The sequence below is a fragment of the Strix uralensis genome, chromosome 1, assembly GCF_047716275.1.
Source record: "Strix uralensis isolate ZFMK-TIS-50842 chromosome 1, bStrUra1, whole genome shotgun sequence".
Classification (NCBI taxonomy): Eukaryota; Metazoa; Chordata; class Aves; order Strigiformes; family Strigidae; genus Strix; species Strix uralensis.
In genome coordinates this window covers 38,102,168-38,120,902 of record NC_133972.1, presented here as the reverse complement: position 1 = coordinate 38,120,902, position 18,735 = coordinate 38,102,168, and the positions used below count along the sequence as shown (strand labels likewise).

At 37.4% G+C, this 18,735-nt stretch overlaps 1 protein-coding gene and 1 long non-coding RNA gene across 4 annotated transcripts in view; both read left to right on the top strand.

Annotated features, from left to right (window-relative positions):
• Positions 1-8,726, top strand: part of LOC141941109 (uncharacterized) — an 89,190-nt gene extending 80,464 nt beyond the window's left edge. Inside the window, exon 3 of the long non-coding RNA XR_012628223.1 lies at positions 7,640-8,726. This is a non-coding gene — a long non-coding RNA (uncharacterized LOC141941109). The remainder of the gene's footprint in view (positions 1-7,639) is intronic.
• HDAC9 (histone deacetylase 9) overlaps positions 1-18,735 on the top strand; it is a 490,905-nt gene that overhangs the window by 148,175 nt on the left and 323,995 nt on the right. The window lies entirely within an intron of this gene.

The following is an 18,735-nucleotide window of genomic DNA, read 5'->3' as shown; positions in this document are numbered from 1 at the left end:
TCATGAGTTCATCAGATCAAAACCATACTTGTAGGAAGTTTTGATTCAAAGAGCACATAGTCGTGTGCAACAGAGGCTGGGAAAAAAATCCTTAAATTTACTGCAGTTTTTGTTTTCATAGTAGCTTGCATCTGGATTTTGGACTTCATGTACCCAGAACAATCAGAAAACTTTACCCGTAGGGAAGTTTTTACACAGCTGTAAAAGGTGCTTTTACTGAAGCAGCATCTTCCTGTCTGTGACACTGTGATACGACGTTTGGTTAAAGAGGATTCTAAATTTAAGGTTTTGAGTGTGATATTCTAATTAAAACAGGAGCACAGTCTAGTGTGATATTCTAATTAAAACAGGAGCACAGTCTAGTCCACTTCTGCTTCCAGCTTCTTTGCCTGGCATCAGTTGAAAGCTTGGGCTGGCTCTTGGTGTAAGTGCCCCTCTGCCCACTGTAGATGGTACTACCTTAGACAAGTCGCCTCATCTCAGTGTTTCAGTTCTTTATTTGTATTACAGAGCTAATATGCTGCTTCTCCCCTTCTTTGGCTTTCACATCTGTTTTATCTCCACCCAACAGAGCCCAGAGTTGGTCTTTTTCCCCGCTTCTGCTTTAAAAAGAGCCTTGCTTGGTGGTATTCCCATCTCAGGTGGGGCCCCTAACCATTGCCATAATAAATCAATCTGACAATAAATAATCATATTTTAAACCCACAATCCCCTATATTTCTAGAGAATTTTGCACTGTATCTGTGCACCCTATAGTGAAAAAAAGATCCTGCCTGCAATATTTCAACTGACTCATAAACATTTAATCAAAATTTATGGCAATAACCATAACCCTGATGTAGTCTGAGACCTTTCTGCTGTGAATTCATTCAGTTCAGTAGTATTTCAATGTACGTGTTGCAGAAGTTTTATATTCTTTAAAAATGGAGGTTTTAAATTCAATATGAAAATAGAATATGTTCAACATATTATATTCAGCTTATTTTTTGTTTTATTTTTTTACTGCCTGTGCAGTTTCTGTTCCCAGTATGTCAGTCTTCCCTGTGACTGTGTGTAAGTACTTCAGACGTGTTGTTGGGAGGCTGGATACTTTGACGTTGTTGACAAAGCCTTCAGCAATGGGCCAGTACCTGATTGGGTACGGTGACTGAGGCCTGAGCATGTCCAACGAAGCAACACAAGGTGGGCAGGTTTATTGCTGCTGGCCCCTTGCAGGGTGGGACACCACGTCTGCCTCAGTGGTCACTGAAGGCATGTGCTGTCAGTGTTGCGAACAACAGCAGCTGCCTGGGGCAGCTCACACACTCAAGAACCTGCCGGGGAATTTCCAGCAAGTTTTGAATAGGTGGGGCAAGTCAGCAAGTTAAAAATATTTAGGTTTTTGGTTGAACTCTGCATGGACTGATGTGTCAAGTAAAGAATCCTGCCCACTGGTAGGGCTTTCCCCACAGGAGACTGGCAAACTGCACAAGTGAAGTCAGGAGCTGAAGTATAGCAGATAGATGAGCTTTACCCTCCCATGGAGAAGGAAGGCATGTTCTTTCCCTAAGCTGGTTGTCATTCATGTGGCTCCTGGTCAACTCCAGGAGTCTGCTGGATCAAGCTGGGTACCTTGTGTAGATTCAGGATTCTTTGTTGGTCCAAAAGATACAAGTTTTCAGGATCTGAAGGTGTCCTAGAGACTCCCTGTCCTCCTGCCACCAAAGGTGGTTTGGTTCCTCTTGAGCTTGAACCGGGGAGTAGTGTTATATCTGCTCCCTGTAGCGGTGCTTGGACTTGCAGCATGATGGGGTGGACAATTCTACTGAAGCAATTCTGTGCATGCCAATTTTTTAAAAATTTGCTTCTCTGGTATTAGTTGCTGGGTGCTTATTCATTTCACAGCACCATGACAATGGCATTTTTACCAGTGCAAATCATATTTAGTGCAGCCTTCTGAAAGGTGAGTGGTAAAAATAGTATGACAACATCATCAAAGCTTATTTGTTATTATCACTAAATAAATGAAAGAACAGCAAAACAATTATTTTTTTTAAATGAATAATGATTTTTTTTTTCCCCAGGCTTAATTAACTGATAAATCTAACTGCCTTTTCATTTGTTGTTTAACCCTAGTGACATGCAGATGCAATCTGTAGGGTAGATGAATTCTGGTTTCCACTGGCATCAGTGAAACTTATACTAATTTAGTGAAAATACCGTATGAGCCATAGCTATTTGCTTTTCTTCTTAGATATTTGCTTTCCTTCTTAGATAGAATACTGTCATTTCACAAGAACAATGGGGATTTCAAATGGATGGAAGACAGCTTAGAGAACTGAAGGAGTGAGGCATTTAATGAATTTAAATATAAAAATTAAGAAAACTAGTAAGTCGAGCATGCATTTTGTATAAAACTTCTTTAAAACAGCCATTTTCGTAAACGGTAGCAAAAATGTATCATGATGCTTAAAAACCTGTAATCCTTTATTGTCAAGATTTGTAGGTCAACCAAACTACTGTTTTAAATTCTGAATTTTTGGGCTTCATTCATGAGGCAACGAGGCTAAAATGATAGCATCCTCTGCCTTTCCCCCTCAAGCTTTAAAACGCATTGGGAAATTTCAGCCAGATTTAGCAGAAGAGCGCAAGTCTGGAATTCATGACAGAAAGTCTGCAGCACAGGCAGTGACTGTGTGATAGCTTGGCTTGCTAATTGCTTACTGAAAGCATTAGCATTTGTAAAGCTATTAAGTGTTAATTTTGCTGTATGATTTCAATTTGTGTTCATTTTTCAAACAGAAATTAATTTTCCCTGCGCTTTGTTAAAGTACATAGGTACACACAAGCCAATACTGTTTGGTACAATTAGAATAGAAACTAACCTTGAAAAGAAAAAAAATTATATATGTGTATTTTCTTGTGACTGGGGACCTCTGTTCATGTTTGCTCACAGTATTGGAGTATGTATATTTTAAAAGCTAAAGAAATATCTTGAGGAGTCATATGTATGAAGAAAGTATTAATTCTGTCAATTTGTTTTCTTGAATCTGTGGTAGAGAATCATCCTGCCCTCTGTTGACTCTGAAGTACATTGCAAACTCAGAAATTCACACGAGTTAACAACCTGAATTAATCTTGCTTGCCTATATAAGTTCCCTCCTGCTACTTTCTGCTGCCAAGAGCAGTGTGCAGATGTTCTTTCAGGCTAATCATTAAAAAGAAAATAATATGCTTCATTTCTTCTGACCTAGGCGTTAGTCAATTTGAATAGCAAATCACTATTGTATGCCTAGTTCATAACTCAAATTTTAAGTGTTCCTCATTCTCATGCATAATACTTCTTTTTTTCTTGAAGAGCATTGCTTAGGTGCTTTTTCTGATGTAGTGCAGTACCTCAGTCTGAGTTAATAAATTAATTTTAATGTCATTATGAATAAAAACTATGAAACAAAGGTTTTGAAATATTATTCCCAGATTTTAAGAATTTGCTTTTTTTATTAAAAAAAGTATTTTTTTTTACACAGTAGACATTCCATCCAACATTTTTATCATAAATATATCCAAATACATCTAAACAGACAGTCCCAGTCACTGATTTGCATAGTTGCAGCCAAAACATTTCCAAAATTGGTACTGATATTACTAAGGAGTATCACTTTCTCTTATAAAAATATTTTGTTGCTGTCAACTGACAAACTCTTTTTGCTGCACAGTTTCCTTGTGGAAGCTTCTATCTATCCTGTTCCTAATTCTATGATGTTTTTTCTAAACTGTTGCTGATAAACTAGACAGTAATGAAAGATTTAATAACTAATATATAGTAACATACAATATTACTTTTTGTTAATATACCTTAAACTAGACTATGCAGGTAAATATGTAATACCAGTGATGAACTACAGATTAAATGAGGAAGTACTTACACTTTATTTTTACTTCTTACACGTGTTTCTCTACAGCTCAAATTATCCCTTGACTAGTGGAAGACAATCTGTTAATTGAAACCTAGACTACTTTTTTTTTTCTCAAGGCCCAATTTAGACTAGATTTCAAAAACTAAATAAACAACAGTCTGCCTGGCCATTAAAAAGGAGTGTGTCAGGTTTCTGTGTAATTAAGTCTTTTAAATAATCTCCACTTAACCATTCATGAGGGGCCATGTAATCTCTAAGGATTTACATTGCTGTCGCCTTTTGGCCCCGTATGATGGGGATATATGCTTGGGTGTTGCAGAGTGAAAAGGATTTGCTCACTGAAATACAGCTGCAGGTAAATCACCAGCGTGTACTGTATGCCACCAGCAGTATGTGCAATATGTACATTTTAAAATAGTGAGGGAAAGGTTTTGTCTATGCTAACACTTTAGTTAATATGAAACTCATAACAGATGCGCTGACTAGTTAAATATGGCTTTGAAGTGGAATAAGCTGTCCCTTTACAATTTGCCTGTATTACAAAGTTTACTTTTGTAAAGGCATTGCAAACATTGGTGTAGAGAAGATGTACATGACCCCTGTGCCTTACAGCTTTGCACTGCTCTGTTCTCTGAACCCCAGGGACGGGCAGGACTCTCCTGCCACTGTGCTCTTGCTGCCTGTTGTGGCCACTCTAGGACATCTGGATCAAAACTGACAATAGAGGTTTACAGGTAGGAAACCTGTACTTGGTGGGTTTCTGAGCATGCTGGGACTTCTTAGGAAAACAGCCCGGAGCAGGGAATGTTAACAGGCCTCACATTGCACAAGGAGAAACCCAGAGATGAAAGTAGCAAAACATTTGAAGGAGGGGACCTATGTGGTGGAGGTATCACAGTGATCTCCTAGACAGGGACACTGGCACTGTGACTGGAAGCTGTAGGATTGCAGCTTGGGGCTGGCTAGATGCGGAGACTGGGACAGGAAAGAAATCCACTGCAACACTTCACTGCAGGTGAAGCTTAGAGTAGCTGTGCTTGGATCGCTGAGAGAGCTGTGGTATGCTAACCACTGCTTAAGGACGAAGGTAACGTCACTGGTAATGTCCCAGATCAGCAACTGCAAGTGGCTCCTCTTTACTTTCAGTCTTCTAGCGCTGCACTTCTGCTTTGGTGGATCAGTAACCTGCTGCACATCTTACTAGACTGCAAAACTCAAAACTGAGCATGTGAATCAGAGGAAAACCTGTAAGGACATGTCAGGAGCTTTGAAATAAATGTCTTTATATCTGCATTGCTATTCCATGCAAAGAATAAAGTGTGTGTGAAGACTACATAATGATCAAAGAGGGGAGAGTAAAAGATGTAATAGAGCAATGACTGCTGTGAGCAAATGTATCATAAGTTCTGTAGAAAAAAACAGCACATAGAGGTGTGGTTAAAGATTCAGTTACAGCACCCATGCACGAGGGTATTAAAATGAAAGTTGCGCTGTCGAGATCAATCTGGTATTTCCTGCCTTTTTAATCAGAGCTTTTAAAGTTTGAATTCCCGTGTATGTGTGGTCACATACTGGTGCTCAGGCATGTGTCGTTCTATCACTATATCTGTATTGAATCACTGTAAATCATTAGCATTTTACGTGCTAAAAACAAAGAATATTCACAGACTCAAAATCTCCAGAGAAAATTGCAGATTTTTTACATGAAAGTTTTACTCTTGCTATGGTTTAAATATATCAGAAGATGAGTGTGGCTCAAGATGTTGTGGAGGCTGGGAAAACAGTATGTTTGTTCTGTTCTTATTCTTTCCTAGGTACCTGCGCATGAATCACTGGATCAGGTACAGAGCTAAATGAACCTGTACTCTGACCCAGAACATCCATTCCTATGTCACCATAACTTAATAGTCCAAAGTAAATAAAAGCAAATTCACTGAAATTTTTTTGAAGTTTTAATGCCAGCACTACTGATACCTTAAAAAAAAAAAAAAAAAAAAAAGCCCCGATAAAATAATTATTTATGCTTGTAAAAGTTAAGTGAAGCATCCTGCATTTCTTTTTCAGGAATCAAATATGAAAATTATGTTTTAATTTAATTGTACTTTCGAAAAATATACACCTAAAAGGAGGAAGATTTAAGAAAGCATTCAAATACTCATGAAAGGATCTGGAAAGAGCAGTCTTTGAAGTGCTGCAATGCTTAGGCTGCCCTTTTGGTATTGCTGTCTCTGCTTTGCCATGGGGAAATAATGGACTCAGGCAGGCAGATGGTCACTGAAGAGATTGTTTTTGACTTTTGGCGTCAGTATTCAGATCCAGACTCAAATCTTTGCAGGTGTGGAATTTCTTTGAAAGTTTGGCACTTTACTAATTTAAAAATAGCTAAACTGAGGGCTTGTTTCTTTTTTTTTCTTAAATATTCATTGAAAAAATTGCTGCTGAACTGAGTCTTTACATGCCGTATTTCAGCCCCAAGCAGATTTTTATGGCTGAGTAATAAACCCCTGGAAATGGGGTTTTATAATGGAATATGCAACTTAACCTTAAGTAGAACAGCATCTTACAATAACACATATTTGGAACCTACAAAATCCCTTGGTCCCAAGGGTGGTGTTATAGTGAAAAGGACTGCAATAGCAGTTTAATTTATCATAAATACATAACATATTTTATGATGATTTGATTGTGTTGAAAAATTTCACCTTATAGATTTTAATAAAGCAACCTACTGGTAAACTTATTGCAGTTGGCTTTATTTTCCTTTGACTAGAGGTCTCGTCAGAGTGAAGCATAAATGACTTAGTTTTAGAAGCTGGTTAATAAAAAATAGATTTCCTTTCCCTTTGACTTGTTTATGAAGCTGAAAAATGACTAGCCACCTCACTGGTGTGTGGCAGAGCTAATTTCTACAGTTCTTCAACTGGCAGTGAGTAACACATTATGGTTAAGCTAAATAATCCATTTTCCTTCATGAACGTGAAATGCAATAAATGATCTAAGATACGTATAAGAAACCCAGGAAAATTTCCATCTTCTGCAAAACAGAAGAAACAGGTAAATGTCGCCTGTGCTACCTTCTGGGCAGATTGGTCACCAGGAGAGCCGCAGACCAGGGATAGATCAGTCTTATTTTCTTAGTTTGCAGTGGTATGGAAAGAGCTGTTTCTTGGCCATACTCTGCCTTAATTGAAGTGTCATCAAGAACTGCCACAAATTAAAGCAGAATTCATGTAGGTAGTTTCCTTGCCCAGTAACCAACCTAACATTTGTGATACCTTCCTAATGAAATAAAGATGATTGAATTTTCAGCTTTGTTAATCTTCCCATCCTGTGTAATTCATAAATTAAAAATTGAGAAGTAGAAGTTAGGTTTTTATTTTACTGTACATCATTTTGTTTCACAATTATGTTGGTCTTATCTAAGTTACAATAATTTAGAGGAAAAAAAAAGTGTTATTTTAAGTAATTTTTTGTTTGGGAACCACTACGGTTGTTTCAATTAAACTTGGGAGGATTTTTGCATCAAGGATATGTTGTACACTGATACTGTATACTGATAATAATAAATGCTTTGTATGTAAAGTTATGGTGCTTGTAGATGAAACTTAATACTATATGCCAAGCCCTTAAAACTTGGAAAAAGTTATCTAAAATGACTTGAATAAACACAATAGTTCTGAATTAAAACTCCTATTGAACTTCTAGAGAACCAGAAATAAATGGTGTTGCTTGTTCCTTTTCAGCCATTCTTCTGAGAGCCCTTTCCTGAGAAGCCAGAAATCTCTCCAAGAGATTCTTAAAATGCCATTCCTACAAAATCTGAATGCAAACTGATTTTTATTGTTTTTCTTGGAATGTGAATTGGACTGATGAATAGTAATGGAGTATGTGGTTGATGTTGTAGTATAGATCTAGAACCTAGTGAATGGTAAATTAGATATTATCAGAATGTCACATCTTTACATTTTTGTTGTGAAATATTGTTTAGTCTGCATTTGTAAATTATTTTGATCCCTTTTCCTATATAATAATGAAATGAACATTATAGTAGATAAAAATAACATGAAGTCAGAATGTTTCCAATTAGGGTTTATAGCCTATGTCTGAAAACATTTGGCCTATGGGTTTTCATAGTGGGTTTTTGGTTTGTTTTGGTTGTTGGGTTGTGTTTTTTTTTCAGTATGGTAATCACTTCCTTTGTCCCTTGATTCCTACAAATATTGATTTTATTGCAATTCTCACAAACAGAGACACAAATAATTTACTAAGAAAACTGAGTGTCTAGGCAGAAGCTAGATATGCTGGAAGATGCTTTGAGTGGGCCATAAAGCCCACAGCTGTTTCTTCAGTCAGTTTGTGATCAGGTAAGGAAGCATAAATGAGTTGCTGGGCAATATTTCAGTTAATATTTCTTTTCAGTGGTAATGGATGGTGGTCTCCTGAAAAGTGATCTTTTAGAAGACAGTGCACAGTAAACCTGGAAGCCAAATTGTAACTTGGCCTGACAAAAATCACAGCAGTTTGAAAAATGCTAATAATGATTCTTTGAAGTTGCTTGATAGTTCATCATTGCGTAATGCTTATCAAGTTTTCATTTTCATTACAGTTTGCAAAGGCAGAAAGATGGGAAAAGGGATAGAAAGGGAAAGAACAAAACAAGTTGAGACTCCTGTACAGTAGAATCAGTTCAAAGCTAAGACTGTGAAAACTGCTTGCCCTTGTCCTGATATTGCACTTTGTGGTACATAAATTTGCTCTTCTTTTGTCATTAAAAATGTGGTATTTTTTGATCAATAATGTCTATATAAAATAAAAACTATTCTCTCTGAATTCAGTGCACCTTCTCGTAATTGAGTGGACTGGAGCATTAGAAATTACCTGAACCTGCATTCGGGCTGTTTCCAGGACTTGTCTAGGGCTATTAATTAGCTCCTGTAGATTGTGTACACTCATTTTGCATAATATCAGCATTTTTTGACACCCTGGATTCAAATAATTTTTGACCCAGAGGCAAAGTGTAACTGCAGTAGTCGAACTCTGCTGTGCCTTGAATGTCCCCTGTGAATGCAGCCGTGTGCTCAGTGGTAACCCTGTAGTGCCAGGGATTAGGTTATTCTGCAGCACCTGCATCCCTGTGGCAGAAAGACATCATGTAAGCCCCAGCTCTTTTCCATCTATCATTTAGTTTCCTCCCATTGCCTGTAGGCTGTCTTTTTTTTTTTCAAGTCCTTCCACTTAAACCCTAAGCAATTTATCACTTCTTTTCTGTCTCTTAGCTCCCTTGTTCTCATTTGCTCTGATCCTCTTCAGACTGGATATCTCCAAATAATTTGTTTGCTTTAATTCCATGAAGCTCCAGGCTTGCAGTTCTAACCATATCCCATTAACTTTGACTTTCTCCTTCTATTTTCTGCCACTTCTTCATGGCATCTGCTATCCAGTAGTGAAAATTTATTCTCACTTTGCTCAACAGCTTTCTTTAACACCTTGTCACACTTTCAGATGGACATCTTTATGCTTTCTCATATTTAGGAGATCTGGTATTCACCTGCAAAACTGTGTGGTGCCTACAAAAACTTAGCACTGGTTAGTTTGATGGATATGAGTTGGTGCCTGTTATAGTTGGTGATCGATATTGTCTATGATTTCTTTCTTGACAATATACATTAGACTTTGTTGCTTTATAATTAAATCTTAGGTCTCAGAGGTGGATATGTTTTTATTGTGGGTTTTTTTTTGTTCAAGCCTTAATAGGAGTATTGGTCAGTGCTTAGGATTCATGATTATCAAAGGTAATGCCAAGAAAATTTATACTTATACTTAATTTATACTGGTGTGTACCTCCCAGTCCAGATCTACATAAATGTAACTATTCTGCACTTCAATTTTTGTATTCCTGAAAATGATTTGAAAGCTGATACATTCTTACCTAGTTTTTAAAGAACTACTCAAAAGGAAGATAATGTTATTTTACCTAATTATTTCTTTGATGCATTATCATGAAATAAATTGAAAACTATCACACTGTACTTCATACATTAACCTATATTGAATAGCTGAACTCTGCCCTTACTTTCTATGTCCCCTTTGAGAGGAAATACTAGAATGAAAGCCTTTTTATTTTTTTCTTTTCCCTCTTCCCTTAACAAATAAGTGCTTTTGTCCAGAGTTGGCTTTGGCAGGTCTACTGTCATGTATAAAAATTGATTAATTTTTTTCATCCATAATACATTTATATTTTTCTCCTACTACTCAACTTGTAATAGATAGATCAAAATTCTGGCTAGCAATTTTGTGGAAATATTTTTCTGAAAAGCTCTTGGAAGCAATCAAAATATTATACAAGGCTGGAACTTTACCTAGTTGTTAATTGGCAGGTTAAACTTTTATAGGTTTCTGGTACCCTGGCGATACATGACTATTAAAAATTGCAGGTGGTTCAGGGGAAAGGGGGAGGTGAGTTCCTGTGCTAGTAATATATCATAAAACTATATATTTCATGTGCCTGTTGTGAAAGTGGAGACTTTAATACTTTTTCACAATATAAGCTGATTAAAGAATCTTTATGGATCTCATTAACTGAAGTTTTTCTCTGTGAACACTGAAAAATGTAATGCTTATGGATAAGAACCACAAAAATAATTAGTCTCTGTGGTGCCTCCTTTGGTTTAACAAAAGCAGTGTGATATCAAATGTGCTTACTCGTTCTGAGCTTGTTTGTCCTTTTGCACAAAATTCTGTCAATGATTTGGCCATTTTCCTTAATTCTGGCATGATTGAGCATAGGGAGTGAAAGGATAGGATTGTTGCATGCTCCAACTACAATAAAATACTACAATGTGTTTCACAGTCACAAAATCATGGAATTGTTGAGTTTGGAAAGAACCTCTGGAGATCACATACTCTCACCTCCTTGCTCAAAGCAGGGTCAGCTACTGCAGGTTGGTCTGGGCCAAGTCCAATCAGGTTTTGAATATGTCCAGAGATGGGGACTCCACAACCTCTGTGGGCACAATGTTCCAGTGTTTGGCCACTCTAACAGTGAAAAAAGTATTTTCTTATGTTTAAATGGAACTTCCCGTATGCCAATTCGCGCCCATTGCCTCTTGTCCTTTCACTAGATACTACTAAGAAGAGTCTGTCTCCATCTTCTTTACAACACCATCCCCAGTCAGACATTTGTACACGTTGATAAGATTACCCTGAGCCATCTCATCTCCAGGTTGAACAGTCCCAGCTCTCTCATCCTCTCATATGAGAGGCTCCAGTCCCTTCACTGTCTTCTGTAGACTTCTGCTGGACTTACTCCAATATGTCCATGTCTCTCCTGTACTGAGGATCTTTATCCCCAGAACTGGACGCAGTCTTCCAGATGTGCCTCACCAGCATGAAGCAGAATGAAAGGATTGCCCCTGCCAACATTGTCCAGCTCCCTCAGCACTCCTGGGTACATTCCATCAGGTCTTACGGTTATCGTTAACCTTTCCCTAACCTGATCCTCCTCTATGCATGGTCAGTCTTCAGTGCTTCAGACTTTCCCACTGGTCTCTGTGGCCTGGGATTCTTGCAGACAGATCCCACCAGTGAAGACAGAGGTGAAGAAGGCATTGAGTACCTTGGCCTTTTCCATGTCCTTTGATACCAGTCCCCTGATCCATTCAACTGTGTGCCCACATCTTCCCAAATCTTCCTTTTGTGACTGATATCTCAGTAGGTGGTCTTGTGCCTTTCATGTGCCATGTCAGATTCACCTCCAGATGGGCTTTGGCTTTCTTAACCCTGTCTCTGTATTCCTACAGTCTCCTGTCTCTGCTTCCACCTCTATTATGCTTCCTTTTTATGTTTGAGTTTTGTCAGGAGCTCCCTGTTCATCCATGCAGGCCACCTCCTGCCTTTGCTTGGCCTCCTGCCCATCAGCTGGACTGTTTCTGAGCGTGGAGGCATTGGTAGTTGAAAATCAACCAGCTCTTTTGGACCCCTTTTCTCTTCAAGACCGTGTCCCATGGGATTCTTCCAGGCAACCCCCTGAACAGACCAGAGTCTCTTCTCCTGAAGTCCAAGGTTGTGATTCTGCTTGTTTGCCTTGTTCCATCCTCTCAGGATGCTGAACTCCACAATGTCATGGTCACTGAAACCAAGGTTGCCCATGACCTTCACCCTCCGGACAAGTTCCTTCTTGCTTGTAAGTATGAGCTCCAGCGGAACACCTGCCTTTGTCCATTCCTCAATTGCCTGTGTTAGGAAGTGACCACTGATGCTCTCCAGAAACTTCCTGGATTGCTTGTGCTCTGCTCTGTTGTTCTTCCAGCAGATAACAGGTGGTTGAAGTCCTCCCCATTGAGAATCAGAGCATGTGAATTTGAGGCTTCTTCAGTTGTCCAAAGAAGGCCTTATCTACTTCTTCAACTAATGCTTTTCAAACCTATTTTGTTCTGCTTGAAAAGGACAGAGCCTTAATGCTTTATTCAACTTGATCTGTCATTCAGATTTTACAGTGTTAAGTGAAGAATAAAAATATTGAATAGTATTTGGAATGAGCTTACCGGACCCTCTTCCAAATAAAATGTTGTTTCTTAATACTGTTTAGTAATGATGGTTTCCCATTAATAGTTTTGTGACTGTTGCATGGTGTTTAATCATTTAATATGTACTTTATTAGTAACAAAATAATGACATTCAGTCAGGTGTATTGATTTTAATTAAGATAGAACAAAGACAGGCATTCAAGTGCTTAAAAAAATGTAAGGATTTTTCCACTGATGATTCCATCTTATCTAGTATGTGAGTGGTAGGTTTCATTCTCATCTAAGTAAATATCCTTAGAAATATTTTGTGTATTATGTATCATAGATATTCAGCGAGAAATATCCTACACATTTTTTTGAGACACTTGCTTTTATTATTTCCTAATAATCATTTTGTTCCTGGTATGAAAACCAGCAGAATGACATGTGGAAGCTTGTTTGGAATGGTCCACGAAGGCCAGAATGGTCTTTCTAATATTAGTCAGACTTCAGAGTAAATGTAGGTAGTTACTGGCAAAGGCTGAAGAGATTTATGGTTGTTGGATTTTTAGCATGTTCTTGTTCTGTTGTGTTAGTCCTGGGGCTACACATCCTCTTTTGCAGAACACAAGATGTTTCTGCTTGTGAAGAAGGTGCACTGGGAGGTGAAACACAACACAGAGCTTTGAAACTCGAAGCAATCTAGCCTGGTCAGGGCTATGCTGAGCCCTGCTCATCTAACTTTATATTAATTTCTCAAACCCAGGGCAGGACCTCCCTAAACTTTTTCACTGAGATGCTTTGGCCTTCTTGGCACTTCTTCAGGGCTTTTTGCAGAAGTACCCCAGGTTCTCTGAGATGGCTGAAAGAAAAACATTCCAGAGAAGTGTTTGGCTTTGTCTCCTTTTATAGAGAAGATGTCTTCAAAGTCAGGAAGAGTGTTTCATACATATGTGTATAGATATACATACATACTCATCAGGACAGCCTTTTTTTTAAAAAAATTTGTGAGATTTGTACATGTATTTCTTTCTTCCCTCCCTAATGACATTGAAATAAGCACCCAAAATCCTAACATGAAAACTTGAAATCCTGGTTGTTTTTTGTACACATCACTCTGCCTGTCATAATTACTATGAATTAATTCACTTTTCTGATCACCCTAGAAGACGGTGTCAGTGGAAGTTTCTTACTGGGAAGACTTTTCACATCACTGGGCAGCTATGAAATTCAGTCTGTTCCTTCTTGTCTGTACTGAAATTGTAATTATGAATATTGGAAACCTGGAATGTGAAGCATAGCAATTCAAGAATGAAATAAAAATATTTTGATAGAAATATCAGGATATTTTTGTTATTGGACAGATCAGATTTTTCTCTCCTTTTCAAACATTTTATTATTGCAAATACAACAGGACTTAAACTGTATGTCTTCAAATACCCTTTGAAAACAAAAAAGATTGATCATTTACATTTAACAAATAGCTTTATTTATAAAGCATGGTTTTATCTCTCATACGATTAAAATGCAAGATTAGTACTTTGCATTCATCATTTTAATGTTGCTTACTAATTTAAAATTCAATGGCCACAAGCCAAAAAGCAAAAGATTGCTTGAAACATATCTGTGAGCTCTCACTGTACTTGAAGAAAAAATGAGTTCTCATGCACTAGCACAAAGAATTTCTAGAAAACTTAGCTACCTGTTATTTCTTGCTCTGTGATCTTCATAGAACTTCAGAAAAGCAAGTCCAAGGAACACAAAAAAATACAAAGATTTAAGGTAGAAAAGCAACATCTCAGTACAGAATAATATGCTTCTGAACAACTGTGAAGATATAAAAATATACAGAATTATCATCTTGAAACAAAGAGATTAGTTGCAAGGATGGCCCCCAAAGGTACGTGTTTCTTCATGCAAATAGAAATTTGAGTATATTGTTTTTCCTTCAATAAGAAATTTTATACTTTTCATGGCATGGAAATAGGAACAACTCCCAATATTACATGAATGGGTTCCAGAATTTCAAAGTGTGCCACCAACGAAGCACTGGCTTTCAGACACAGAAGGAATAAAATGGCTATTCAAAAACTGCATGCTCCTCAGCTATATTTAATACTAGAAAATAGAGTACAACTTTTACATTTATTCCATAGGGCCTCATTCCAGAAAACACTTCCATGAATAGAACTCAAAGGCACTGCTTATGTGCCTGAAGGTGCTTATGGGTGAGAGTGTTTCCAAGAAGAATTGTATTTGCTATCTCTGTATTTGAAAAGTTGCAAGAGTTTAATTTATTCAGTTTTAAATTGCTGTTATAAAAGCTGTGCAAATGCACCTAAAGCCTGCTTAGCTTAATTAAATAATTATCAATGCAATTTTGTTATAAAAGAACTTTTAAATGAGCTTAAATTAATATGTTATTTAAACAATTTAAGTAATTATTAAACAAGTATTAAGTGAGAATGTGTTATCTTTGTTATTCGCATGAGTTTCACTAGATTTAATTTAAAAGACTTGGGGTTTTTTTCTCCTTTATAACTAGTTATTTCTTATAAAATCCAAGATCTCCTAAAGGAAACGTATTCCATGTATGCTCACTTTCCCTTAATATATATTGAAATTATACGGCCCATAAAAGAAATGCTGAGAAAATCAGATATGACTGGTGTTGAAATGGAAGTTAAAGATCTAGGATTCTTATAAATGCTATTATTTGAGCAGTAAAATTTGCTTCTTGAATGATGAATGGCTGCATAGAATATGAAGAATGAATGCATTTGTATCTTGTTCTTTCAATAATAGCTTTCAGCTTGTTGTTCTTCAGGTTCCCTGCAGCAGCAGTATTATAATTTTAATAGTATGTAAAATCAGTCCTTCATTACAAGAAAGCTCTTAGGCAAGTGCAGTGACATCTGCACATTACCAGCAATGAACACCAAGTAAATTTGTAATGAAGAACTTCATGTGCTACCACTCATCAATGATCCTGGCTTGTTTCTCTGCTTTGTTTTGCTGTTTAAATTTTCAGCATTGAGTCCTTAACGCTCTTGTTTCCTCATACCCATACAGAAATGACTGTTGTTGTTTCACATCTCAATACTGTGAATTTAAACAGGCTGTGAACTAAGTTCCTAGCTCCTTAGTCAGGCTATTCCATCTTGTTCATTATAAACAATGCCATTTCTATGTGGTGGACTGTAATACTGGGAGACTAGGGAAAAGATAATGACGGTCATCAGGGTTTTCTATCTCCTCTGTTTTGTCCTGAAATGTGTGAGAGTTGTGTGTACAACAGGGTGTGTGTCTCACTTGTACATCTGCTGATCCATCCAAGGAATATGCAAAATTTTTGCTGAGACCTTATCTCCATGCTGCCTGCTATACCACCCTCTGCTTAAGTGTTAAGTGCCTGCTGCTTAAGTGTTGAAAACGGAGGGTAGCGAATCTCCTATTCTTTGAGAAAAGCTAGAATAAGCAGACACATAAGACACAGCTGACATTCAGCTCATGTTACTGGGGTAGGCTCAAAGTGAATTGAACATGCATTCATCATGTGTAACGTTTTTAACACTGGTCAATTTTGGCTTTAATGTCATTAGAAAGCAGAATATGCCTGGCCAGTGAGAACTTTGTCTCTTGAGTCAGAAGAATGAGTTAAAAAAAGAGGTATTAAGATACACGGAGCACAAAACATCTCACATTACTTTATCCATCTAAAAATTAGGCATGTGCTCCAGATAGTCCACTATGTTTTCCTTCACTACTCAGTTGAAATTGGTGGTCTGGATCACACTCAGAGGGTGCCCACCTCTGCTGCCTTTCTGCTAATTTGTGGAGGTGTGCAGTCAGGTTTATGGCGACCCTTTTAAAATATAAAGTGTATGTGTAATTCTCTGGTAATATGTCCTATGATATGTTTTCATCCCCTTAGTTTTCTGACAGTACCTGGTTCTTCGTCACCAGCACAAGAGATACTCAGATACCAACTCTGAGAGATCAGTGTTTTAATTCTATGCAATTCATTAATAAGCACTGGCACTTCTATGAAGAAAATAAATTCCACACATTCACTGTAGCAGTGCTAGGTCCTTAATGAGATTTTTCTGACAGATTGGACTGTGGTCTGCTGAGGAAATGCACAGGATCTCTGCATCGTACGTATATTTGTTAGGGAGTACTTTGAACAGAAGAACATGTTGCAAGGACATGGGTGTGACAGAGATCACAGTCCTGAGCTTCAGGAGTCTCAAGATTTTCACAATAAACTCATGTCTAGCATTCCTGTTCATATCTTTAGAAAACCACCCTTCAATTGCTGCCTGTATTTTGGTACCTCTAGGCAGTTATGTATTATATTAAATGTTAGAACAAGTGGGATAAAGCCATTGACATTCTGACAATCTTGGAAGAGGAGAGCTCTCATAAAATTTAATATCCTCACCCCAGAACAGGAAAAATAATCTCACAGGTTTCAGTAGATGGATGGATGTATACCCTATTTTATTTTTCTACATCAAGCTCAACAGTACTAACTGTCATTAATCATTTCAGAATCTCTGCATTGCTATTTTTAGGAGCATGAAAAATTTCAGTATTATAACATGATCTCTGCTAGAAGGAGGTCAAATAAATGGTCTGCAGTGGAGATTTGCTGCTAGAAATACATTGGTATAAAGTCGAAAGTAACTTTATAGTGTGGGACTACTGGGTGGGTATACAGTAATTTACTAAATTACAACAGATTTAAGCTGCTGGAACATTTTTATTAATACTCCTATTTGTTTTTACAATCCATTCACCTCAGAACTCAGCAGTTTATTCAAAACAGGTATCTTGGATTTAATTTCTAAAAATATTTTGATATTTTTTATGAACATTTAAAACCCAGAGGCTCTGTGTGCTAAAACCAAAACATAGACATTTTATGGCTTTCTCACTTTTTGTCACCTATTAGAAGATTGTGAGTATTGTGCTAGATCACTGAATGGAGGCAGCTCTGATTAGGAGCTGAGAGACCGAGTGCTTCTTCATCTGTGGGAACTGTTCTTTGCAGGACCACATACAAGATGTGAGGAGCTCAACTGATGTCCCTCATTTGCATGCAGATGTGTACATTTCTTAAGAAATGAACATCAGCCAGAGACAAATTTAGAGCTCTTGCATTTATGAACTTACTGAAGAGTGTCATGTATGTAAAACACATTATATATAATATGGTGAGACTAAGAATGTCCTGATGGTGTCTTAAGGCCAAGGTTAGTTTGTTAAAAATGTCACGGGAACTTAAGTTTGAGGATAAAGGCATCTTTGCAATGCAGAGGTTCACTGTAGAAAACCTGTTTTTAACCAAAGCATTATAAGTTTACGACACCTCCAAGTACTTTTTGTGCCGTTTAATAGTCAGCAAATACAAAAACATCTCACAGAGATACAAAACATGTGTAGGCTAAATTTCTGGCTTGCTAACAAATAGCTTTTGGGTTTTGGATCAGCCCAACTGGCCCTTCTTTCTGTCCTCTTTAATCTAACTTTTTTTCTTCAGTACCAATCCTGCTACTTCTATCACATTGCTGTAAGAGGCAGTGGAGTCTCCTAGACTTCAGTGGAGCTGGGTTCAGATTTATGCCTATGTGAGTTGAATACACAACAAGATTAAGAAAAAAAAAGAATAATCTGTGCATATTGTTATTATTTTTATCAACTTTACTATATGGATTGTAGTTAAGCATATAGGTGCACTTGTTTTCTTTATTAAGTAACTCAAAGGCATTTTCTCCTTGAACACAGTCCTTGGAGAATCCGTGTCCTTTTGCTAATGTAATGAAAAACAGAACAATACTGCAAAGGTGGCAGATACACCTGCACATGGATATAGACAGATCTTTAACATATCTTGTATGTTGGAAGAGCGTTTTCTTGACCAGTGTATATTCATAATGACTGTGTAAAATATAAGTAAACTAAATGCAGCAGTGCATACTTGGGCTGTGATGCTCTTAGATGTTGTAAGTGAATATGGCTTGGGATTGTGCACAAATTCGGGGGCTGATTTAGGAATTGTTTTTCTGGAAGATGGTATTTTTCTCTTTTGAGACCTCACTAAAGCAGTGTTTGGTCATAGCATTATGGCTGCAGTTCTTCTGGACATGCTTTTAGCTGTACTATAAAACAGAAATGAGGTGATAAATGTTTGGGACAATTAAATAATCTCAGGAGTTGAAATCCTGACATAATAAAGGCAATAGCAGAACTCCTGTTAGTTGTAATGGGGCTAGGGGTCTGAATCATCATCTCAGGGCTTTGATCAAGAGTCATGACATTTAGCCCTGTTT